The sequence below is a fragment of the Balearica regulorum genome, chromosome 1 (assembly GCF_011004875.1).
Source record: "Balearica regulorum gibbericeps isolate bBalReg1 chromosome 1, bBalReg1.pri, whole genome shotgun sequence".
NCBI lineage: Eukaryota > Metazoa > Chordata > Aves > Gruiformes > Gruidae > Balearica > Balearica regulorum.
The window spans coordinates 79,710,053-79,735,199 of NC_046184.1; the positions used below are offsets into that span (position 1 = coordinate 79,710,053).

Consider the following 25,147-nt stretch of genomic DNA (forward strand, 5'->3'; position numbering starts at 1 on the left):
CCACTTGTCCCGTCAAGCTGACCTCAGCCTCCAATACAGACAATTCTTGGCATCTCCCTGTCACTCCAGAGATCCAGATGGGTTCTGTGCCACTATACCTGATGGCACCAGTGTACACTGTGCACCAGCATCTACCAAAGCCTTACACTTCCACGTGTCTGATATGTCAAGGCATCCAATCTACACAATCCAGTATACCCAGCCATCCCTTTCCTCCTCCTTGTGGAAGGCTGTGACCCTCTATTCCTGTTCCTGGTCAAAGTATTCACTGTCTGACCCTCGCAGTGCCAGATCAGAGGTCCCCTCACCAGGATCAAGGGAGGTGATTTCAGTTCTTCTATGTCTGGGAGATCACCGATTGCCTTCTTGTGTCTCTACAACTATGCTGACAGTCTTCTTGGGTGGCCCCTTCTTAACAGCTGTCTTCCCTCTCAGTTCATGTGCATGGGCTTCCAGCTTAAAGGTGGATTCAGGTTCACCATCCCACTTCCTCATGTTCTTTCCTTGGTCATGCAAGAAGAACCAAAGTGCACCATGCAGCATGTGCCTGGGGCTCCCTTTCCCTCTGACTGGGGCAGGCCAGGACTGATTTCCTGGGATGCCCCTGACAGCCAACATGCTGGCCCATAGGGATGAGGAGGTACAGAGTTTTTCTTTGGTTTTGGAGCCAAGACGACACTCTCTTCACAGTTAGTGTGTCCATATCTGGGCAATACATCACTGCCAAAGCTATTAGAATATGATGCTGGGGCACTTTGAATCACCTTCATCCACATGGCCTGTGTGCACAGGACATTCTCTGGATCTTTGGAGACCTCATCATTGTCTAGATCACTGTAGATGACTTGCAGCACTGGTAATTCTCAGGTACTGGATGCCTTCATCTGCAGCAGTCCACTTTCCTGGGGAGTTCAATGGGTATCTTGCCCTTACACTTGACAGGAGCCGTCTCCAGAGACTGCAAATTGCTGCCTCTTTTCCAATTCCTCTCTCAGTTCCCCGGTTTCTAGCAAGGAATCCCAGATGTTGGTCTTCCCTACCTTCCAATCGCTGACTGTCAGTCCCATTATCCCAGCATTGGAGCAGCCAGGCAGCAATCTGCTCACTTGGCTGGTGGCTGTAATCTTTCCACATGCCTTGAAGTTCTGATGAGGTCAGGAACCAGGTAGTTTCTGCTTCCTGTCTGATTTCTCTCACGCCTTCCTCCCATTTCTTTGTTGAAGGACTGGCTTCTTGATCAAACTTTTCTTCTTCTTCCTCCTCCCTTACTAATCGATGATATGGATCTGTTATTTTCCTTGTCCACTGTTTCTTTATCACTACTGGGGCAATTACTGTAGTTGTCATTGTTTGGGTCCCTATCTCAACCATGGTGTCCTCAGATGCAGTTTAGTCCCTGCCTCAACCACAGTCCTCTGAGAGTGCTGAACTGTGGCTCGATAGGCAAAGGCCCAGCCCCAGTACAGTGCTAGAAGCTGCTGGTTTTCACTGGGGTAGGCAAGGTACCCTTCCATCTGGTGGTGCATCAGTTTGCCAGGGTTGCTTGCCTGCTCAGGTGTAAAGTCCCAGGCTATGGGAGGTGATAACTGGGTTGACCCTGGCTGGACATCAGGTGCCCACCAAGCTGCTCTATCACTCCCCTCCTCAGCAGGGCAGGGAGGAGGGGGAGAAAAATAAGATGGAAAAAAACCCCTTGTGGGTCAAGATAAAGGCAGTTTAATAAAGCAAAAGCAAAGGTTGCATGCGGAAGCAAAGGAAAGCAAAAGATTTATTCTCCACTTCCCATCAGCAGGTGATGTCCGGCCACTTCCCAGGAAGCAGGGCTTCAGTACGCATAGCAGTTGCTCTGGAAGACAAACATCGTAAATTAGGAATGCCCCCCCCCTTCCTCCTCCTTTCTGTTAGCTTCTATTGCTGAGCAGACATCATTTGGTATGGAATATCCCTGTGGTCAGTTGGGGTCAGCTGTCTTGGCTGTGTCCCCTCCCAAGGTCTTGCCCACCCCCAGCCTACTGATGGGGGTGTGGGGGGGAAATGTTGTAGAGACAGCCTTGGTGCTGTGCCAGCCCTGCTCAGCAGTAGCCACACCACCGGTGTGTTACCAACACCTTGCTGGCTGCCGATACACAGCACAGCGCTGTGAGGGCTGCTGTGGGGAAAATGAACTCCATCTCAGCCAGACCCAATACTTTCATTTACTTCTTTCCTGTCTTTTCCTCTTTTTTTCCATTCCCTATTTATCTTTCCTCGCAGAATCTTGAAAACTGTGCAACTCCCCACCAGTGGAAGGCCTCCAGCTCTGGAGCAGGGCATAACAGCCCAATAGCAATGTTGTCAAACAGTCTGGGGCTGGCGTTGAGGAGAATTATGTTGTCCAGCAGCAAGAAGTCTATACAGAAGCAAACCAAATACAGATACCCAGCCTGGGACTCAGTGCGGACAGTACCTTCAGACTCATGCCCCTATGCTTTTTTCTTTTTTTCTTTTTTTTCAATAAAATTGCCAGGAAATGTTTTGTTACATGTGGTCAAGGCAAGAACAGCTTGCACCTGAGCGGGGAAACCTTGGGCAGCTCAGCATCTGCCCGGCACCGTGCCGTGGCAGCGCTGCCAGAGTGCACAGTACCACCTATTGCTTAATGGGATGCTCTCTGAAATGGCTTCGGCAGCCTGTCCTTGGAGGCCTCCTGTCCACGCTCTGATCCATCCCAACACGGCTTAACTTCTGACAGGATCACAGCGCAGGGACGCACACGCCTGCAGGCAAATCATCACACCAGAGGCTGCAACATGACAGTGTCGAGAATTAACCTAACCACCAAGCCTACTTTGGGTGCAGCTCTCTGTCATCTTGCAGCTCCCAGAATTAATGAACTTAGCAGTGCAACACGATGGGCACATAAGCGGGATCATTCATACCCACCTCACATCCACAACGAGACGGATCAAAGCAACACGCTGTGCCGAGGTGCTTGTGCCCATCTGCCAGCCTACCTGCGATAGGCAGCACAGAGACTGGCAGCACAACAGCGTAAAGGGACTGAGGGTGAACCAGGAGACGGAGGCTATAGCAAAATGGAAGACAGCACATTAACAATGCAGCGCTGATCTTCCCTAGCAGCCTTTGCCGCTGATTTATAGAGCCAGCACGATTCATTTATCCAGGCTACCTTCATTTTATTGTTATTAATTGTTACGAGTTTTTTTGGCAGGGTTGGGGAAGCTTGTCTGATTAAATATAGCTTTGGGGACGGCAGCTGGCAGAGTCACAATGAGAGAAGGATCCAACTCCAGATCTTTTTACAAAGAACGTGTTCTTAGCAAGTAATTGGGTGCAATCAAGTGCAGAGATAAATAGTAGCACTTCCCAAGGTGTAGCTCAAGGCCCTGATCCTGCCAGTCACTGTTTGCTGGCAAACGTTCAGAAAAGCCAAAGACCTGCTCAAGTCTCTGCAGACTTTCTGGCAGGACCAGTGCCCAACTGCTTTACAAGGCTAGAGAGATGAGGTTTTTCTGCACAGACCAGGATGCCTTAGCAGGGTGGGCTTTCGGATGTACAAAATACATCACAACGGTATGAAAAACATGCAGCGTTAAAGGCTGAGAATCTGGTTCCAGAATGCACGTGCGTCTTCACTCTTTGTGACTGATGCACGTGTGTTTCTGCAGGGCCCTCATCCACAAGCTCCAAGCAGCTTCCACAGCTTTCTCACTTTGCATCCTGCATTCAACCGACTCCACAACCAAAAAAGGAAAATTAGCAGCAAGAAAGAACCGACACTCTAACTGAACAGCAAGTGTACTGAGAGCTGGAACCACATTTTTCTCTTTTACCCCTTTTTGATGTCCACTGACCTTTTTACTGCCGATCCTTACTCCCCATTTCCAGTTCACACCAGTACACATCAGACCTCCATCTGAACACAAATCTGAGCTTGTCTCTAGGTCACAGATATTTTGATTTCCTCTGCCTGATCTACCAGTGTGATGTTGCAAAGATGGCTCTCCAGCAGTTTGAGCGAGCCGGTGCTTAAACTATAGGTGGGCTGTGCTAGCAGGTTTTGGCTAGTGGAGTCCTTGCTGCGGGACTGAGCAAGCCAGCCTTCCAGCATCCAAGTGCTCACCCCCTCATCCAGCTTCACTTCCAGCCAAGCCAGAAAGCAGCAGGACTTCTGGAGAGCTGCCCTCATCGGTAGCCTTTGAACTTCTCACAGAGGTCTCTGCTGCCGCCACCGCCCACCAGCTCTCTGAAGCGTTCACTTCTTCTGGCTCTTGGGCGCATGAAAATCGTCTTATGCAGTCACACAGATCAGGAGGGCTGGCCTACCTTTAATATTTTGCTTTCTAATGTATTTCTGTGCTCACTTCCAGGAAAGTTTTGGCAACCTATGAAGCTTGCTCTTTGGAAAACATCTCGCACTGTGTCATTAGGTGAAAATGGCCTCGGGAACAGCAGAAAAACCAAACCATTTGCCCACATATCCTATTTGCAGGAGCAAACTGCCTCACTGCTTCAGTCTTTTTTTTTCTTTTTTTTTTTTTTTTCCCCAGTACGTATGATGAAAACATCTGAAACTGTTAGGATTTATATAGGCCAATTTGGCAGCCCTTCCAGATTTAGTTGGACTGTGACATACAATTTAACTTCGGAGCTTGCTTGCTTTCTTCCTGAATATGCACTCTGTAATCGGACAAAGTTTTAGCAGCTCAGACAGAAAGCACGGCTGCTGCGGTTAGCCTGTGCTGACAACAGGCAGGTGCTCGTTGCTGTAAACCAATGCAGCTACACTGAAATCAATAAACCACTACAATTTATACTTGCTGAAGTTCCGGCCGCGCATTTTGACGAATTTTTTTTTTTTTTTTTTTTTTTTTACTGTTTTCTTTTCTTCCTTTGTCGCTTTAGCACATTTGCTCGCGATCGCTTCGACCAAACACAGCACATCATGCCAGGGGCAGGCTGTGCCCTGAGTCAGAGCAGAGAGTGCCACCTACTGAAACCTGAATTTTCCATGACCGGTTCCTCTCCCCCTCACCCATCACCCCCTTCACATCCCCTCCCCAGCTTCCTCCAGGGCCTGGGATACACTTCCAAAAGACACAAAAGAGCAGGAAAGAGGATTTAAGTTGTTTATAAGGCCATCACCCCTATTTTAACAGGCAAAACCTCAGGGAGAGGGGAAGAAAGGGATTTGTTTTCCAGGTTTTCAGTCTGCCTTAAGCAGAAAGGTACACAAAAGAGAGAAAAAAGTCCCGGCTCGAAAAACATTTCCTTTTAAATGGCATGATATGCCTTTAAGGGGAAGGTAGCAGGCAATGATCCATCTTCACCACATACAGACTTGCCTTGTTCTTCCATTTCTGGCTGAGTGATAAAACGTTAAATGTCATTTCCTGTATCAGTGGTTAACCACTAGATGCTGGATCAGAGATTTACCAGAAGTGCAATATTCAAAAGTGGACCTGCTGCTTTCAATAACCCTTCCTTGCACCCTGTGGGAACCATTTAACCTTTGAGAGAGAGGGGGGAAAAAACTCAAATAAAAACACCCTGGATTTGGGTAGGGAGATAAGTCTTGAGCTTTGTGCCAATGGCTCATGCCTTGTACAGGCAGTCGGAGGGATACATCCTTCCCCGGCCCCAGTCTGGCACAACACTGAGGCTTGTGAGAAAGTGATGCAACTACGTGGGTTGTTCCTGAGTCCTCAGTTCTATCATCAGCAACCGGACTTCAGGCACCGGGGGACGCGGCTGTTTGTTTTGCACTGATTTTCTTCTACTAAAAGCTAGTGTATTTAGCAAACGGACTGACCCTGGAATCCAAAACATGTACTCCCTACCAGCCCTTACTTCCCATTTATTTTACACTGCAGAGGGAAGCAGTTTATCATCTGCCCAAGCTGTATTTATTTTATTACCATCATCACACTCAGTTACGGGGTTGGGGAGATTAAAAATCACTTTGGGAAGAGCAGCTGGGAGAGTGAGGAGCAGATAAGGAAATTTCGGTTGAGGCTACATTTCCAAAGGATGAATTTTGAACATGTGGTTGTGCAATTGCCTGTGCAAACAGAGAGTTATTTTCCTAATTACATAATATTCGTAAAGCACTCGGAACATAAAATGGCTAAGCATACATCAAGAAATACTATTTAGAGAAAGTTGTGGCCAAATAGGGGTGATGAGCATCTAGAAATAATGGAAGCAGGTCCTTTGGGCATATACCTGATGTCTAAACTGCCTGTGCATGGCGCTCAGTTGCAGCAACATCCCTCGTTTTACCCTCTGGCCTCTGTATCATCTCAGTATCCCTGCTCTGAAAGAGCTCAAACAACTCAGCTCAGTTGGAGAACGCCCTTTTTCAGGGTGGGGAATGGCTCTGCCTTTGCTGCATGCATGTGCCTTGCATGACAGAGCCCTTGTCCCTGAAGGCAGCCTGCAGGCAGTATTGCAAGTCAAATAATAAATAGCAATAACCTCAGAGTTGAGGTACCTCACTCCTTTCTTCCTCAGCCAACAGGAAACCCCCACATCTCTTCTGTCATTACTATTTACTCATTTGCACTGCAGTAGCACCCAGCTGACTCAGTCGTGAACCTGAACCCAGCCACTCTAGGTGCTGTGCAGAACACTCAGTGGCCACGTAGTCCCTCCCTCACAGAGCTGATGCTCTCAGACATCAAAGGGAAACGCTTCCAGCATCCTTGGCCAGGCACACCTTGACCACTGGTACCCGCGCCCTACACATACTTTAGTTCCCAAAGCACACGCACAAGGAAGCAATAGGAATTGTACGGTTCGGATCCTGGGCTTTCCAGGCAAACAAGGGCAGAGAACGGTATTTGCACAGCACAGCTCATGTTGCTTTTGAGCAGCATCCACCAGTCGCTGAGCAGTGATAAAGCAGCGCTGATTCCAGAGAGGCTTTCTGTACTGTTCAGGGAAAAACTGGGATGGTGGAAGATCCAAAAAGATTCCCTCAGAAGATGATGTGGTGTTTTTTTTCTTCACTGCAAAAGTCACAGGAAATCTCCAGATTACTCATCCTTTCCCAGGAACCCTGGCTGGAAAAAAATCAAGGGGCCTCACTATTTTCCTACAAACACACACACACATGCACACACACACAAAGGAGCCCTGCAAAGACCTTAACACCAGCTGTGCTTGCCCTTGCCAGAACTTCCTGAATCCACCCCCATTTACCCTAGCTTGCCAAGCAATGCAAATATTTGAGAGGCCACCTCGTTTCCGCAGCGTCTGATGTAAAAATCCGCATCGAATCCAAGCGGTAAAGGCTGTGACTCATAGCTACTCAGCAGCCAGAAGTCCTGTCAGGCAGGCCAAGCTTTCATATAGCAGGAGGTCACTGGAACACACTCTGGCTCACCTCTCTCATCGATCAAAAGAGTGAAATCACTTAGAAACATCTCCTGCTTGCCTTCCCTTTTTAAAGTCAAATGCTAAGAAGCTGCTTCCTAGTAGGCAGAGAATAGGATGACACAGATACGTTATCTCGGAGAAAGAAAATGAAGTTTTGTCTCAGCAACTGCTGAAAGTTACAGCACAAATGAGTTCTGCCATGTAACCCAGAGACTGCAGCCAAGAGAAACTTGAGTCAGAAGACCTGATTTCAGTTTCTGCCTCCGCTACTGCCCTGCTGTTTGATCTTGGGTTAGTCACTTAACTGCCCCTGGAAATAAAGTCCTCCTCTGATGACTACTGCTTGGGAACAGCTTGGACACTGGCAAGAACGTGAAAGAGCCAGGTGACATCTGCAGCTGAGTCCCAGACTGGGGAGAAAACAACAGCATGTTGCTGCAAGGTCTGGATGGAAGGAGTGAAGGGTAGAAACTAGTGCTTTGATAGCTATCAAGGAGTTAAAAAAGAATTAACAAAATGGGGCATCTCTCCCATGCACACACATACATTGGGAACGTAGAGCTTCTGGGCTTCCAATTTGCTGCACAAGCAAGACATGTCTCATCACAGACCCCTCGGGATGTGACTTGCCTTTCATGCTTCAAGGGTCAAACCTTTGACCACATCAGCAATCCCACACATTCAGGAACCATGAATCAGGGCTTCAGAAGTTGGGAGTCTGACTTCAACTTCCCAAAGTTTCCAAAGCATGCCCTTGCATACTTCTTCTTTTTTATATGAGCACCCAGATTGTTTTCCGTATTTAATTGACTCCAGAAGCTGGAACTAATGATCTGTTTGTCAGGGCATATAATACTCAGGAGAGTATGGCCCCCTTCAGTCTTAATATTTGAAAAGCTTTTTCTCCTGCTCTCTATTTCTGTAATGGACCACACCTACTGCACAGAGGAAATAGTTCCTGACTAACTAAAGACTAAGAAAAGACATAATCTATTGAGATTTTTTTCTTCTTCTTTTAGGTCTTGTTTATACCTCAGGATTTTACTGGTTTTAAGTCACTTCATGGCAGACTGAGGACACACAAATTCATTAAACCATGTCAAATCAAATGTCTCAATTTTAAGAACATATTAAAATGCATTTAGCCTTGACCAGGAGTGGCAAATTTAGCCCTGGACACCTACATTTTCATACATAAACTTTCAAGGTGGTTTCTCCACCCTTCAAAAGCACACCTTGCTTACTTGCACACAGCTCCGGGCTTAAGCTTCAAGCTTGACTTTCCCCTCTGCACATCCAAATGAACTACACAGATGTTTCTCACTGGGTGAATGTGCTGAAACTGTTTCAAAGTGGTCCTGCAGCAGCTCAGCTGAGTTCTGATCCAGGTGCCCTTCTCCATGCCAATCTTTCCCCATCTCCCCTCACATCCGCAGGGAAGGATTGCATTGCCATTTGAAGGCTACAGAGGCTGAGGCCAAGGAACCTAAGAGAAACACAAGGTGAGGCTGCCACACCCCTGTGGCTATCACAAGTAAATATCCCTTCAGGTTGGTTTTAAATAGTGAATAAAGGAAAGCAAACTTTCCTTGTCTGGAGGCTGCTTCCACAGGTACAGTCATAACAACCCCACCAAGGAAGAGCAGGGAAAATGTGACAACATCATGTTCATTCATGAAGCCTTCCCTGCTGCAAGGCCCCAAGCTGAGCTACAGTGCTTTTCTCTCCAGCAAAAAGGAGCAGTAGTAAGCAGCCCGGTGCATGTCTCCTCCTTTATACACTCCTACAGTTACATACACTGCTACAGCACGTAAACTTTAGGTGTATACTGTTTGGATGGTCAAGGCTCCAACATGTGACAAAAATCTCAAAGGCAAAACGTTGACTTAAAACACCCCTGTCCATGTCTGCAGGAAGTCTAAAGTGTAGCTGTGGTCACCCCTGGAATGGAAATTAATTTCTTGATCAATGGTTTCTGATGTAAATAGCTTTTAGCATTAAAAGATGACAGGTTTGGCTGTCTTGCAGTTATTAAACTACAGGACTGAAATGAGTGATATCTCCCTGAATGAGGTACAGTAGAGTTATGCTTGACAAGCACATTAAGAAATTTTTGAACTTGCCGAAGGAAGGTAGAGTTATGGGGGAAAATGCAGACCTAGGTATTTCTTAAGAAAAACATCTTGCAGAAGAGACTCAAAATTAAGACCTTATACTTTCAGAGATTCTGAGCATTTTCATTTCCCATGATACTCTCTATAAAGGGCAACATCAGTGGTAGTTTTTCTTTTAAATCCAGGTTTTTCTTCCTTGCCAAAGACCATGCTTTGCAGCAAGTCTGTTCTTACCACTGTGTATGTATCTGTTCGAATAGTAGTTTGTAGAGCAATGTAGGCTGTGACCTAAACAGACAAAAATATGCTGAAATGTAAACTAACATATTTGGTAGGGCTGTAACACAAAAGAGTTACAGAGGTTATTATAGTTTTGTAGATATGGACACAATGGAGAAGCAGCTCCTTCCATGGTATTGCAAACTCTTAGGGCTTACACATTATGAATTGGCTCCAAAAGCTAAGAGACGAAAATAATTCCCATAATATTTCTTTTTTTATCTGCCTTCTACAGTTTACATTTTCAAGATTTTCTCTTTAAGCACAAGAGTTATGAGTTTACATTAAAAATATAGTGGAAGTTTAATCACGTGATTCCAGGAACAAGGGTTTAATGGGGAAAAAAAACTATATATTTTCCCTATCTAACTCATACCAGATAACCACCAGTACTTTAAAAGTAGCATTCCTTGCAAGTAAAACCTGGGATAATCTAGAGGTAGAAGGCAGCAGTGCACTGCAGGAGATGGGCAGGTTGTTGGGCAGAGACAAAAAGGAGGTACATTAGGCAAAACTGGCAGTGTTTGGGAAAAGGAGGCGCACTGGGCAAAACTGGCAGGGGCTGTGGGGGTGCCCTGTGTGGAAGGAGGGCACAACTGCCCTGGGCCAGTCATAGTTGCATCCCATGGCTTTGAAACAGGTGGGACCAGCCCACGGTGAGCCAAAACTCCAACCAAAGGAGCACATGGCACCTCCACTCAGCCATACTTAAGCATGGAGAGCAGCCATTAGGAAAGGAGTTGAGTGGGGAGATGTTTCTGGAGGCAGGTGGAGACATGCAGAGGAAACATGGAGAAGACATGTGAGGAGGTATGTGAAGAGCAGCATTAGGAGAACGTGGGGGGAGACAGTGTTGGGGGCATGGCTGGAGACGCACTCTTCAAGAAGGCAACCCACACTGCAGCAGGGACACCCCTGAGGGACTGCAGCCCATGAAGGTCCCACACCAGGGCAGCAACACTGGGAAGCCATGAGGAACACCCACTAACCAGCAAAGAGCAGCAGATAAAAATCATGAAGCACACAACCCCAACGTCCTCTGCCACCTATCACCTCACCGTATGGATTGGGAGGGACTGAGCGTAACCTGCAGTGAAAACAAGGGGAGCTGAGCCTCGAAAGGAGGGAGGAAAGGTGTTTGACAGAAGAAGAGCCTGCGGAAGGGGGAGGAAAGGTGAATGCTGCCATCCTGTTGCTGAATGACTTTTTTCTGTACTTTAAAAAAACTCATATAGCACATGATTTATCATAGCTTATGACAAGAACTGCAAAACTGTTTCATCCTGCTTCCTGCCTCAAGCTGGTGCAAAACACAATCATTTAGTATTCCTTGCTAGGTCTAGTCCTCTAAATTTGGTAAGGCCAAGCAGCTATTCCCTTATAAGGTTAATTTTGCAACTACCCACTTCTTGTGATGCCTCCCTGCCTTCCAGCTGTTTTATTTTCCCCAAACTTTCCTTACTTCTTTCCAGCAAATAGGGTAAAGTCTCCCAAGTAGCATTGCCTCTTTAAATTTGTCACTCATTCCCTCATAGACCTGAAATTATAAACAGCTGTCTTCAAAAACACAATTGCTTCTAGAGTAACCAACATTAAGGACGCCTGGAGAGGGTTATGACTTCAGCTTGCATACAGGGAGAGAGACAGGGGCGCCGGAAACAAAGATCCTGTTTCAGTGCAGATTATCCCAGCATGAACAATACAGGGACATATGGGATATACAGCCAATTCCTTATAAAGAAAACGCCTCTCGGTTTATTCAGGAGGCTCCAGAAAACCGAAAGAAAAAACACAGAAAAGCAGGTCCCCCTCTTGTGCCCCCAGGTTCCTGGCCATGTGATGGAAAGAAAAGCTATACAAAGCCACCTAATGCAGATGCCCACGGAGCTTGCCAAGGAGCAGATGCCTTGGGCAGTGAATTAGCTTCTATGGCTTGGCCTCTGGGGCTGTATGACTGCCATCTGAAAATGCTGAGATGAGGGGAGAGGGTCACTGGCATCCAGCACTAGTCTGAGTAGCACCTGGCCACTATCAGCTGTTTTGCTAAGAAATGTTATTGCATTAACCCATCTGGTGCTCAGGAGTCAAGATTTTCCAGACTTACGCCAAAGCAAGAGAGAAGTAAAAAGGTTATTTTTGTTAGAAAAAATTAGCTCTAAATAAAAGCCAAAGCTATTTCCCTGCAAACTTTCAGGAACATCCTGTGGAGAAATGCAACTGCTAAATGAGAAACGTGATTGACTGTTAGTGTGAATGCTTTCAAGGTTTAACTTTTGCTTAACTCTTTAAATAAGTGTATTAATTTGGACTTGGATTTTTCCTACCACTGCACTCATGACTCTGGCCAAGCTATACTCAATACTTCCCATCTGTCAATATCTATGTATCCTCAGTATTCCTATTCACAAAACCAGTGCCTGTTCTGGTACTCCTGTCTGCCCAAGGAGAGCTCCTTCCTAAGTCAGGCAGCCACAACTCCCATATTATAAACTTGAAAACAGAGGATCCCAACTTACAAATGATTGTAACAAAATCTCAGCAACAAACATTACCTGGATTAAAAAACAAAGCCTATTCAAAGCTTTCACTCCTTAAAAACTCTTTGTTGTGGTTTAACCCCAGTCAGTAACTAAGCACCATGCAGCCACTAGCTTACCCATCCTGCCCCAAGGGGATGGGGAGGAGAATGGAAAAAAACTCATGGGTTGAGATAAAGACAGTTTAATAGGATGACAGGAAGAAAATATCAACTATATATATATAAATATATATATATATAAAACAAGCGATGCACAAATGCAATTGCTCGCCAAATATGAAGAAAACCCTTGATGCCCAGTCTGTTTCTGAGCAGTGATCCCACCTCCCAACTAGCTTCTTCAGTTCTATCCGGAGCATGAAGTTCTATGACAGGGAACATCCCTTTGGCCAGTCTGGGTCTGCTGTCCTGTCTGTGCTCTCCCAGTGTCTTGTGCACCTGGCAGGGTGTGAGAAGCTGAAAAGTCCTTGACTTAGTGTAAGCACTACAACTCCCTAGCAACAACTAAAAACATCAGTGTGTTATCAACATTATTCTCATGTTAAATTCAAAACACAGCACTATACAGGCTACTAGAAAGAAAATTAACTCTACCTCAGCTGAAACCAGGACAGTACTCACCCCTTATTCCATACCATCTATGTCATGCCCAGGTCCTATACTTCCCAATACATTCCAATTAATCACCATCACTTTTCCTGTCTTTTGGTATGTACACACAGATATCACTCCCTTAGTCTATGGGCCATCCCTCTAAAATGTCCATTGAGTTCATTTAGTCCATCATTTTGAGCTCAGTCATAATAGTCTCTCAGGGCAGAAGAGATGGTGGGTGGTGTGGGATTGTTGCAATGCTGTATCTGCACCTCATATCCGATATATCTGGTGTGGTCCATGCTTACGGTCTGCGGGTTGAACATATCAATCTCAAAATTACTGGGTGCTTGTTGCTGAAGCCAATTCTAGTTCCATCATCGTTGCAGTTTGCTCGGTTTCATCAAAGTTCATTTTTCATTAGTCTGGGTGATTCTTACTGTAACATCATTGATACAGCATATAGCAATTGTAGTAGTGATGATGTACAATGGCAGAGTTATTTAGCAATTAACACTACACAATTTAATTTATTGGCTATTCTCACCCAAAACTGGATCCCCGTGAGGTACACATTGGACTGGCCCATCCTTCCACATCACCCACCAAGTGCACCCAGGTCCTTGAGCAAAAGCAGTCCCGCAGATGGGTTTGCCTTTGCCTGAAGTAGGGCTAACCCAGATTGTCTTCCCTAACATATTCTTCATGTACACTATGGGGACTTTATCCCCTTCTACAGTATGTAAAAGTTTTGACTGGGCAGGGCCAGCTCGACTGGCAGACACCCTAGTGTTAACTAACCAGGTGGCCTTTGCTAAATGTGCATCCCAATGTTTGAAGATCCCACCACCCATTGCTCTCAGTGTAGTCTTTAGTAGTCCATTGTATTGTTCAATTTTCCCAGAGGCTGGTGCACTCAATGCCATGCTCTTTGGCCCAGGTGTCTATAAGGGTTGTTTTGGAAATAGTCCTGTTGTCTGACTCAATTCTTTCTGGGGTGCCATGTCACCACAGGACTTGCTTTTCAAGGCCCAGGATAGCGTACCAGGTGGTGGCATGGGGTATGGGATGTATTTCCAGCCATCCGGTTGTTGCTTCCACCATTTTAAGTACCTAGCACTTGCCTTGGTGGGTTTGTGGGAGTGTGATATAATCAGGGTTTGTGGGAGTGTGATATAATCAATCTGCCAGACCTCCCCATATTTGTATTTCAGCCATCATCCTCCATACCACAGAGCCTTTAACAGCTTGGCTTGCTTGATTGCAGCATGTTTCACATTCATGGACAAGTTATGTGACAGTGTCCATGGTTAAGTCCATCCCTTGATCACGAGCCCATCTAAATGTTGCATCCCTTCCTTGATGGCCTGAGGTGTTATGGGCCCACCAAGTTATAAATAACTCACCCGTATATTGCCAGTCCAGATCCACCTGAGCCCCTTCAATCTGAGCAGCCTGATCTACCTGGTGGTTGTTTTGATGTTCCTCAGTGCCCTGACTACTTAGAAGCCTCAGTAGCTTCTCTAGCCGGGCAGCAATATCTTGCCACAGTGGGGCAGCCCAGATGGGGTTGCCTCTGCGTTGCCAGTTGCTCTGCTTCCATTGCTGTAACCACCCCACAGGGCATTGGCCACCACCCATGAGGCAGTACAGAGGTAGAGCATCGGCCACTTTTCTCTTTCAGCAATGTCTAGAGCCAGCTGGATGGCTTTCACTTCTGCAGACTGGCTCCATTCACCTTCTCCTTCAGCAGCTTCTGTGACTTGTCGTGAAGGACTCCATACAGCAGCCTTCCACCTCCGATGCTTTCCCACAATGCGACAGGACCCACCAGTGAACAGGGCATATGGCTTCTCATTTTCTGGCAGTTTATTATACAGTGAGGCCTCTTCAGCACGTGTCACCTCCTCTGCTGGCGGTATTCTGAAATCTTTGCCTTCTGGCCAGTCCATGATCACTTCCAGAGTTCCTGGGTGACTGGGGTTTCCTATTCGAGCCTGCTGTGTGATCAGTGCAACCCACTTACTCCATGTAGCATCAGTTACACAATGTGTAGAGGGGACCCTCCCTCTGAATATCCAGCCCAGCACTGCCAGTCTGGGTGCCAGGAGGAGCTGTGCTTCAGCACCAACCACCTCCGAAGCAGCTCAAACCCCTTCGTATGCTGCCAATCTCTCTTTTTTCAGTCGGAGTGTGGCGGGCCTCGGATCCTCTGTATGCCCGGCTCCAAAACCCCAGGGGTCGACCTCGAGTCTCCCCTGGTGCTTTCTGCCAGAGAGTCCAGGTAGGGCCGTTCTTCCCGGCTGCCGTGTAGAGCACATTTCTTACATCTGGTCCTGCCCAGACTGGCCCAAGGGCTACTGCATGAACTATTTCCTGTTTAATTTGTTCAAAGGCTTGTCGGTGCTCAGGGCCCCATTTGAAATCTTTCTTCCTCCACACGACTTCATAAAGAGGGCTTACAATCATATTGCAGTTTGGGATATGCATTCTCCAGAAAGCCACAATGCCTAAGAAAGCTTGTGTTTCCTCTTTGTTAGTCGCTGGACACATAGCTGCTATTTTGTTGATCACATCCATTGGGACCTGATGACACCCATCTTGCCATTTTATTCCGAAAGACTGGATCTCCTGTGCAGGTCCCTTGACCTTACTTTGTTTTATGGCAAAACCGGCTTTCCAAAGAATCTGGACTATTTTCTTCCCTTTCTCAGAAACTTCTTCTGCTGTGTTGCCCCATACAACGATGTCACCTATGTATTGCAGGTGTTCTGGAGCTTCACTCTGTTCCAGTGCAGTCTGTTATCAGACCATGGCAGATGGTGGGGCTGTGTTCCCACCCCGGGGCAGTCGATTCCAGGTGTACTGGACACCCCTCCAAGTGAAAGCAAACTGTGGCCTGCATTCTGCTGCCAAAGGGACTGAGAAAAACGCATTCACGATATCAACTGTGGCATACCACTTGGCTATCTTTGACTCCAGTTTGTATTGAAGTTCTAGAGTGTCTGGCACAGCAGCACTCATGGGTGCCATGACTTCGTTCAGGCCACAATAGTCTACTGTCAGCCTCCACTCCCCACTTCTGCACCGGCCACATGGGGCTGTCAAAGGGCAAGTGGGTTCTGCTGATCACTCCCTGGCTCTCCAGCTGACAAATCAGCTCATGGTTGTGAATCAGGGAGTCTTGGTTGGTGCAGTATTGCCCCCAGTGCACCGCTGTGGTAGTGACTTGCACCTGCTGTTCCTTGACCCTTAGCAACCCCATAACAGAACGGTCCTCTGAGAGACCAGGAACAGTAGACAGCTGTTTAATTTCCTCTGACTCCAAGGTAGCTATGCCAAAAACCCACCAGTACCCTTTTGGGTCCTTGAAATACCCTCTCTGGAGGTAGTCTATGCCCAGGATGCACAGACCCTCTGGGCCAGTCACAATGGGGTGCTTTTGCCACTCATTCCCAGTTAGGCTTACTTCAGCTTCCAGGAAGCTGATCCCACCTGTTGGGATCCCCCCATCACTCCAGAAATACAGATGGGTTCTGCCCCTTTATAGCTTGATGGCATTAGGGTACGCTGTGTGCTGGTGTCCACTAGAGCCATATACGCCTGTGGGTCTGACATGCCAGGCCATTGGATCCACACAGTCCAATAAACCCGTTTGTCCCTTTCCTCCACCTGGCTGGAGGCAGGGCCCCTCTAGTTCTTGTCATCGTATTTGTTACTGACAAATGGGTTCATGTGGTGCATGTGGGTTTGAATCCCATCCTTGTTACTCACTTCTTGTAAATATGAATCAGAAGCTCCTTCCATAAGATCAGAACTAAGATCAGTCCTCCTACTCTGTCTGTGGAACTGCCCATTAGAGACTGAAGCAGCAATTTTCCTGGAAGAATCCTCTTTTGTGATTGTTTTTCCTTGAAACTCGCATACCTGTGCCTCTAGGGCCGAGGTAGGTTTGCCATCCCATTTCCTCACGTCCTCTCTGTGGTTACGCAGGTAAAACCACAGGATACCTCATGGTGTGTACCCTCTATATCCTCTCTCTTGAGCAGAGGAACGCTTACTCCTAATAGCTGAGGTACTGGTCCATACAAGCAGGGAATTGGACATATCCTCTTTGTGCTGCTGGACCTCCCAGGACAGTTTCTCAAACAGGTTTTTGGATTTTTCAAACAGTCTTTCCATGGCTGAGACATAGGCCCATAGGGAGGAAGTGACATTTTCTTCATATTGCCAGAGTTGGCCAGTCACGTCATTCACCATTGATGCCTCTTCATCTTTCCAGGCCAGCACTGCCAATGATTTGGCATACAGCAGTGGTGCGTTCTGTGCAAACCTCCACCACATGGGTCAGGTACATCGGACTTCATTTGGATCTGTGGGTAACTGAACATTGTCCAGGTCGTAATAAACCATCTCCTGCACAGCTAATTCCCTTGGGTACTGGATACGTCCCTCCATGGTAGTCCACTTGCCTGGATGACATACATCATCTTCTCTGAAGGGATACCTTTCCGTCACTCCTGAGAAGAGTTGGCTCTAGAGGCTGAGCGCTTGTGTCCTTTTTCCAAATGCATTGTCAATGCCCCCTTCCCTAGACAGGGATCTCAGCTTCTTGGCTTCCCTACCCTCTAATTCCAGGCTACTGGCCCTGTTATTCTGGCATTGGAGCAGCCAGGTGCTAAGGTGCCTTCCCAATTGATGACTGAAATCTTTTCGCATATCTCGCAGCTCACTCAGGGATAGAGATTGGGTGGTTATCTCTGGTGCTGTCTCTTCCTCCTGTTCTTGTGATGGCCCTGCTTCATTATCCTTTACTGAACAAGTTGACTTTTGTGTCCATTTCTTCTTGTGTATAGGGGAGACCGATACTGGTATGGGTTGGTTCTCTGTTTCAGCTGCAGTGCTTATTGCCAGGCTTTGAGTAGCCACAGTGCATGTCACCAGGGTTGGAATAGCCGCAGTGCCTATTGCTGGGTTTTGAGTAACCGCAGTGCTTGTCATGGGGTTGGAGTAACTGCAGTGCCTGTCACAGGGGTTGGAGTAGCTGCAGTACCTGTTGCAGGGGTTGATCTCTGGGTAGTGTTCTTAAATAGCTGTTTAACCCTCAAGAAGACCTGAACCATATTCAGGAGACTTAGCAATAGAAGCGTGCTGGGCTGAACATCCCAAGGATATTCAACATTCTCAAGAGCTACTGTAATCAGCCTGGAGAAGAAAGGGAAGGTGAAAGAAGGTGTCTCCCCAACATATTGGCTCTCCAAGGACAAAAAGTAAAAACTGTAATTATTAATAGCTTCCAACAGATGGCTCCCAAAGTGCAAAGATTAAGCCATCGCTGTCGCTCCATCTCCACTGAATACAGATACCAAACTAGTCTGACTGTCAATGATTTTATCATAACATAAACCAATAGTACATCAAACAGCACAGCGATAACCTTAATCCAACACCCAGAGGTGACAAACCACACATAAACACTGATAACCAGTCTATATGGCAAGTAAGGTGTTACATAACAGAAATCTGAGAACAACTGTGAGAACAACTAAAACAACATTATGACCAGTGATGATTAAACTAATACAATAAATAGGTATAATAAATTTGTTTTAACATGTTCTGGTCAGATCTGTTGTTATCTCAACCCTTTGTGCCCCATGTTGGGCGCCAGAAAGGACTGTCGTGGTTTAGCCCCAGCCAGTAACTAAGCACCACGAGGCTGCTTGCTCACCTCTCCCCCCACAAGGGGATGGGGAGGAGAATGGAAAAAATCCAAAACTTGTGGGTTGAGATAAAGACAATTTAATAGGATAACAAAGGAAGAGAATAACAACAACAATAACAATATATATATAAAACAAGTGATGCACAAATGCAACTGCTTACCACATATGAAGAAAACCCCCAATGCCCAGTCTGTTTCCGAGCTTCTTCAGCTTTATCCAGAGCATGAAGTTCTATGGCAGGGAACATCCCTTTGGCCAGTCTGGGTCTGCTGTCCTGCCTGTGCTCTCCCAGTGTCTTGTGCACCTGGCAGGGTGTGAGAAGCTGAAAAGTCCTTGACTTAGTGTAAGCACTACAACTCCCTAGCAACAACTAAAAACATCAGTGTGTTATCAACATTATTCTCATGTTAAATTCAGAACGCAGCACTATACAGGCTACTAGAAAGAGAATTAACTCTATCTCAGTTGAAACCAGGACACTATTTATATTTTCACTCATGAGATAGAGCATTTAATCTCCTGCAAAAGGTATTCCCTACATGTGAACAACTGGCTGGTAGGTAGATCTTTAGCAAACTATTTTTCTGAAACAAATGGGCGTGCATTTGTTTTGCATGCAGGAAAGATAGGCAGGCAGATGAACACACATGCTCCCCCCACCTTTTTCACTCATTCATTTAATAATTTTAGAGAATCTTGGAATATATATATGGAATATAATGGAAACAGAAGACAACTAAATTCTGAACTGTGATGCTGTGGGACTTTGGATGCAGGTTTCATTAAAGTATCTACCACAATGCAACTATCTCATGATAAAGATGTCTCCAGCCTCGGATGAAACTTAGCAGTCTCTGCAGAAGTGCTGGTTTCTTTATGTTTAGACAGGCCATACAGTGTAGAGAAAAGAAACATTTGTTTTCATTTTATAATCTAGTGACAAAGCAAGAACAAAAGCAACATCTTCACAAGAATCAACAGGGCACCTTTCCCCTCTATCTCTTTAAGGTCCATCTGTATATTGCCACAGGAAGGAGAGAGGGGAAAGGGAAGTGGAAAAGAATTCTCCATTTAATGGTGCAGCACTAGAAAAACAATCCAGAAATAGAATGACAATATATTTAAAAACTGACATGTTTTGGGGTTTTGGTTTGGGGTATTTCCCTTCCCTTCCCTTCCCTTCCCTTCCCTTCCCTTCCCTTCCCTTCCCTTCCCTTCCCTTCCCTTCCCTTCCCTTCCCTTCCCTTCCCTTCCCTTCCTGTCCCGTCACATAAAAAGAGTTGTGAGTATGTATTTCAAGGAAAAAAACACTTTGTGAATGTGTGTTCTTATCATCACTACCAGCTACTCCATTTCTAGCTCACTGGGTAAGTCCAGGAATATCTAGATGTGGAAAATTATGTCTCAACAACTTTCATGTCAGGAACCCTCGGGGTACCTTTTGACACACAACTTTCCAGTAGCAGTTTTAGCTGATGTGGCTTGCCCACGCTGTTTGTTCCTGTGCCCAGGCCAAGTCCTCTGTTTTGCTTATTCAAGTGTTTGGAGCAGGGAATTGATCCCAATGAAAATGAGCATCCCTTCCTTCTTTTTTCCCCTGGCTCTCAGCTGGATCTGATCACTGATTACACTCCAGTGTACAATCACACACAACGGGTAGTATCAGCAAGTGAGGAGTGGGCTGCTCCTCTTGTTGGCAGTGACACCAGTTGGACTGACGGTGAAACTGGAGCATAGGCAGACACCACTACTCAGAGTATAAGAAAAAACAGCATTCATCACTCATCTCATGCTGCTGGACATCCCACTCCAGGCAAACACCCATCAGGTTCTATACGGCAGAGGAAACTGCATCACATAAACACTTCAGAACAAGATTAAACTGTTTTGAAATAGGCCTGTGTAGGACACTTCACGTCCCTGTGTTGGCACACCATGAGCCTGTGGCTAAGACGACGGAAGACTGCACATCGAGGTGGGCTGTGAAGGAACAGCACAAACCCCTCTGGGCCTGCTCTTCCACACGGCTTCCCTGCTCCACCATCATACAAGGAAGGTCCTTTACCTTTTGGTGACTGATCAACTGCTCCAGCTTGGTAGGAACCGCCGGGGTGGGGTGGGGCGGCAATGAGGAAGGCAGAATTTGATCCTGGGAAACCTGCAGTGTGAGGCTTTAATCTAAAATCGGTAACAAAACAGCAAAGCACAAGGCCTGAACAGACAGCAGGTAATGGCAGCCACTACCATGGTGTGTGAGAGCAGGAGCAGAGGGGCTGGAAAAGAACCCGCATACGGCAGGTATGTGCACATGTAAAACAAAGTGAAATTTTCTTTCCAATTAAAAAAACCCACCAAACAAAAAGCAGTTGTTCTCCCCTCTCTCTCCCCTCTCCCAATAGCAATGGCATCAAAGGCAAAGTCTATCTTTCTAAAGCAGACCCACCATACAGACAGTTTCTCCCACACATTCTCCACCGGTTTTGAACCAATGTGATCCAGTTCTCTGTGGATCTCCAGCTGAAAAGCAGCAGCTTACACTCACAAGTGACTGACACCCCCAGATCCTGCCTCCTCCCCAAAACAACCTTAAGACTTCAAGTGCCCCTTACCCACACTTCAGCTTCTCCAAGCCAGCAGCAGGCTGCGAAGCCACAGCCTCCCCCCCGGAAAGGCCCTTGACTGGCCCCTCTCCCCGCCGTGCCGGGATAAGGAATCCTGCCCAAACCCCCGCCGCGGCCACAGCCGCCCGGCGTAGGCCCGCGGTGCCGGCGGTGTCTCGGCGGGCCCCCCCGGCGGTGTGGCGGCGGGCTGCCTCAGGGACTCGGCACGGGGACCCGCGGCCGAGCACGCCGGCATGGCGCCACCTGGCGCCGCGGGTGGGCCCGCCGCCGCCGGGGGAAGTGAGGGCCCCGAGGGGCGCCTCTCCCGAGTAAAATAAAATTTAAAACTTAATTAAAAAAAACCAACAACCCACAAAATTTAAAAATTACAAAAATCAATAAACTTTAAACAAATCCCTGGGATCCCAAGTCCTGGCTTTTACTGAGTCCTGACATTCAGATGCTGTCAAAGCATCTGTGTCATCTTGGGAACTGGTGAATTAAAGAGCTTAAAAGTGATGTTGGTCTTTCCAAGAACTTTACCAATCACATGACATATTAAGACACATAGCACTGCCAGATGAGGCTGCCTGGATGCATAAAACTCCGAATACACAGAGGAAAGCCCCAAAGAAAGGGTCTTTTCCCGAAAAACTGAGAGGCCATCCTGTCCCGTGCCTCACCCCACGAGTGACACCCCAGCACAGAGAGCAAGGGTGGCCAGTGAGGAGATGGCCCCCCGCAAAGCAGTCCTGAGCCAGCACCCTGCCATGCTCATGTGAGGAAAAAGGGACACGGCATGTCACTCCATCGCCAAAAGTGCTGTCTCTTAGTGAAGTCTTACTGCGAGGATAAAGACCATCCTGCTCTTCCACTCTGGCAGGCCAGGGATTTTGGGGCTCTTGGAGTTGGTTTGGGCAAAACACTCTCTCCCCAGTGATTTTCTTCGTATCTGTGACTAATTGCTTACTGTGTGATTTTTCTATACCTTGAAATATTGTATGCATTATTACTCAGTAATTAATTTCATTTTTCTAAAATGTGATTTAAAAACTATGGTGCCTGAAGGTTAGCACGTCAATGGACCCAGCCGTACCCAGCTATGGAGTTTCCTAAGCGGAGCTCTAGGCTGCAGATGAGACTTAGCAGAAGAAAGACGTGATGAATTTCTGGCCATGGTTCTGATGTGGTGTGTTGGTTTTGCGTGGCAAGGTTTTGGTAGCAGGGGGGCTACAGGGGTGGCTTCTGTGAGAAGCTGCTAGAAGCTTCCCCTGTGTCTGATGAAGCCAATGCCAGCCAGCTCCAAGACAGACCTGCCACTGGCCAAGGCCAAGCCAATCAGCGCCTCTGTGATAACATATTTAAGAAAGAGAAAAACAGTTAGCGCTTTTGCAGCCAGAGAGAGGAGTGAGAAGATGTAACAACATCTGCAGACACCAAGGTCAGTGAAGAAGGAGGGGGAGGAGGTGCTCCAGGCGCAGGAGCAAGATTCCCCTGCAGCCCATGGTGAAGACCATGGTGAAGCAGGCTGTCCCCCTGCAGCCCATGGAGGGAGGATGAGGGGGTGTAGCAATTCTACCTGCAGCCCGTGGAGGACCCCATGCCGGAGCAGGTGGAGGCACCTGAAGGAGGCTGTGACCCCGTGGGAAGCCCGCGCTGGAGCAAGCTCCTGGCAGGACCTGTGGATCTGTGGAGAGAGGAGCCCACGCCAGAGCAGGTTTGCTGACAGGACTTGTGACCCCGCGGGGGACCCACGCTGGAGCAGTTTGCTCCTGAAGGTCTGCACCCCATGGAGGAGACTCACGTTGGAGAAGGCCGTGAAGGACTGTCTCCCGTGAGAGGGACTCCACGTTGGAGCAGGGGAACAATGAGTCCTCCCCCTGAGGATGAAGAAGCGGCAGAAACACCGAGTGAGGAACTGACTGTAACCCCCACTCCCCGTCCCCCTGTGCCGCTCGAGGGGGCAGAGGTTGAAGCCCGGAGTGGAGTTGAGCCCGGGAAGATGGGAGGGGTGGGGGGAGGTGTTTTTAAGATTTGGTTTTATTTCTCATTCCTCTACTCTGTTTTGCTTAGTAATAAATAAGATGAATTCCCTCTCTAAGTTCCATCTGTTTTCCTCGTGATGATCATTATAGAATGATCTCTCCCTGTCCTTATCTCGACCCGTAAGTTTTCTTTCATTGTACCTTTTCTCCCCTGTCTAATGAAAGAGGGGAGTGATAGAGCAGCTCTGGTGGGCACCTGGCCCTCAGCCAGGGTCAACCCACCACATGTAGTATGGAAATAAATGCTCCAGACGACGACACTTGCAAATCCCATGTACATAACACAGAGTTGCTGCAGGTCTGAGGGAGCAAGCTGCAAAGGCCTTGAGTACAATTCAGCTTCCAAAGGTTGTGCTCCTACAGAAGACATTGGTCCACTGCTCTGCCATCCCGTATCGGGTTTGCGTGGCAAGATTTTGGTAGCAGAGGGGCTACAGGGGTGGCTTCTGTGAGAAGCTGCTAGAAGCTTCCCCTGTGTCTGATGAAGCCAATGCCAGCCAGCTCCAAGACAGACCTGCCACTGGCCAAGGCCAAGCCAATCAGCCACAGTGGTAGCACCTCTGGGATAACATATTTAAGAAGGGAAAAAACAAGTTAGAGCTTTTGCAGCCAGAGAGAGAAGTGAGAAGATGTAAGAAACTCTGCAGACACCCAGGTCAGCGCAGAAGGAGGGGGAGGAGGTGTTCCAGGCGCTGGAGCAGAGATCCCCCTGCAGTTCGTGGTGAAGACCATGGTGAAGACCATGGTGAAGCAGGCTGTCCCCCTGCAGCCCATGCAGGAAGGATGAGGGGGTGTAGCTTGTGGAGGACCCCATGCCAGAACAGGTGAAGACACCTGAAGGAGGCTGTGACCCCGTGGGAAGCCCACACTGGAGCAAGCTCCTGGCAGGACCTCTGGACCGATGTAGAAGAGCCCATGCTGCAACAGGTTTGCTGGCAGGACTTGTGACCCCGTGAGAGAGACCCACGCTGGAGCAGTTCATGAAGGACTGTAGCCTGTGGGAAGGACTCACATTGGAGAAGTTCGTGCAGGACTGTGTCCCGTGAGAGAAACCCCACGCTGGAGCAGGGGAAGAGTGTGAGGAGTCCTCTCCATGAGGATGAAGAAGCGGCAGAAACAACGTGTGATGAACTGACCGTAACCCCCATTCCCTGTCCCCCTGTGCCGCTGAGGGGGGGCAGAAGGTTGAAACCAGGAGTGAAGTTGAGCCCGGGAAGATGGGAGGGGTGGGGGGAGGTGTTTTAGGATTTGATTTTATTTCTCATTCCTCTACTCTGTTTTGCTTGGTAATAAATTAGATGAATTTTTCTTTAAGTTCAGTCTGTTTTGCCCATGATGATAATTAGTGAGTGATCTCTCCCTATTCTTATCTCGACCCACAAGTCTTTCGTTACACCTTTTCTCCTCTGTCTAGTGAAGGAGGGGAGTGATAGGGCGGCTCTGGCGGGCACCTGGCCCCCAGCCAGGGTCAACCCACCACACATCTGCACAAGGCTAGTATCTAGCACACCATGCTGCAAGTCACTATGAAAACAAGGGAAACAGAGCTTTTAAAGCAACACTTCGTGAAGAGAGAGAAACATTGGGTCGCTTGTCCTGGGCTCTGTCCCTGAATGAAATCAGTTTTGAAGATATTTACAATAGGGGATAGATAGGGAGGTTGTAGGATATGAGTATCTTGCTGGAGGAGTGATTGTTTTTTCATTTGTCTCTGTGCCTCTCTCATCTGGCTTTCTGAGACACATATGAAAGAAAAGAGAAGAGATTAATTTTTTTTCAGGCATCAGTGCTTCATGACATCAAAATGATAATTCACTCGGAGCAGATTGATTCTGCTTTGGAAATTTGCAGATTCTCTCCCCTTTCAAAC

At 47.4% G+C, this 25,147-nt stretch overlaps 1 long non-coding RNA gene across 2 annotated transcripts; it reads right to left on the reverse strand.

The window, feature by feature from the left end:
- Window positions 1–1,705: 1,705 nt before the first annotated feature.
- LOC142602915 (uncharacterized) lies at window positions 1,706–21,615 on the reverse strand. Of its 2 annotated transcripts, XR_012836759.1 has the most exons (4): window positions 20,698–21,615; window positions 18,793–18,954; window positions 8,616–8,866; window positions 1,706–1,846 (listed from the first exon to the last, which is right to left on the reverse strand). It is a non-coding gene; the product is annotated as an uncharacterized LOC142602915 (long non-coding RNA). The 2 variants fall into 2 exon arrangements; XR_012836763.1 differs by lacking the exons at window positions 1,706–1,846; window positions 8,616–8,866 and adding an exon at window positions 9,047–9,321.
- Between the last annotated feature and the right edge of the window lie 3,532 nt (window positions 21,616–25,147).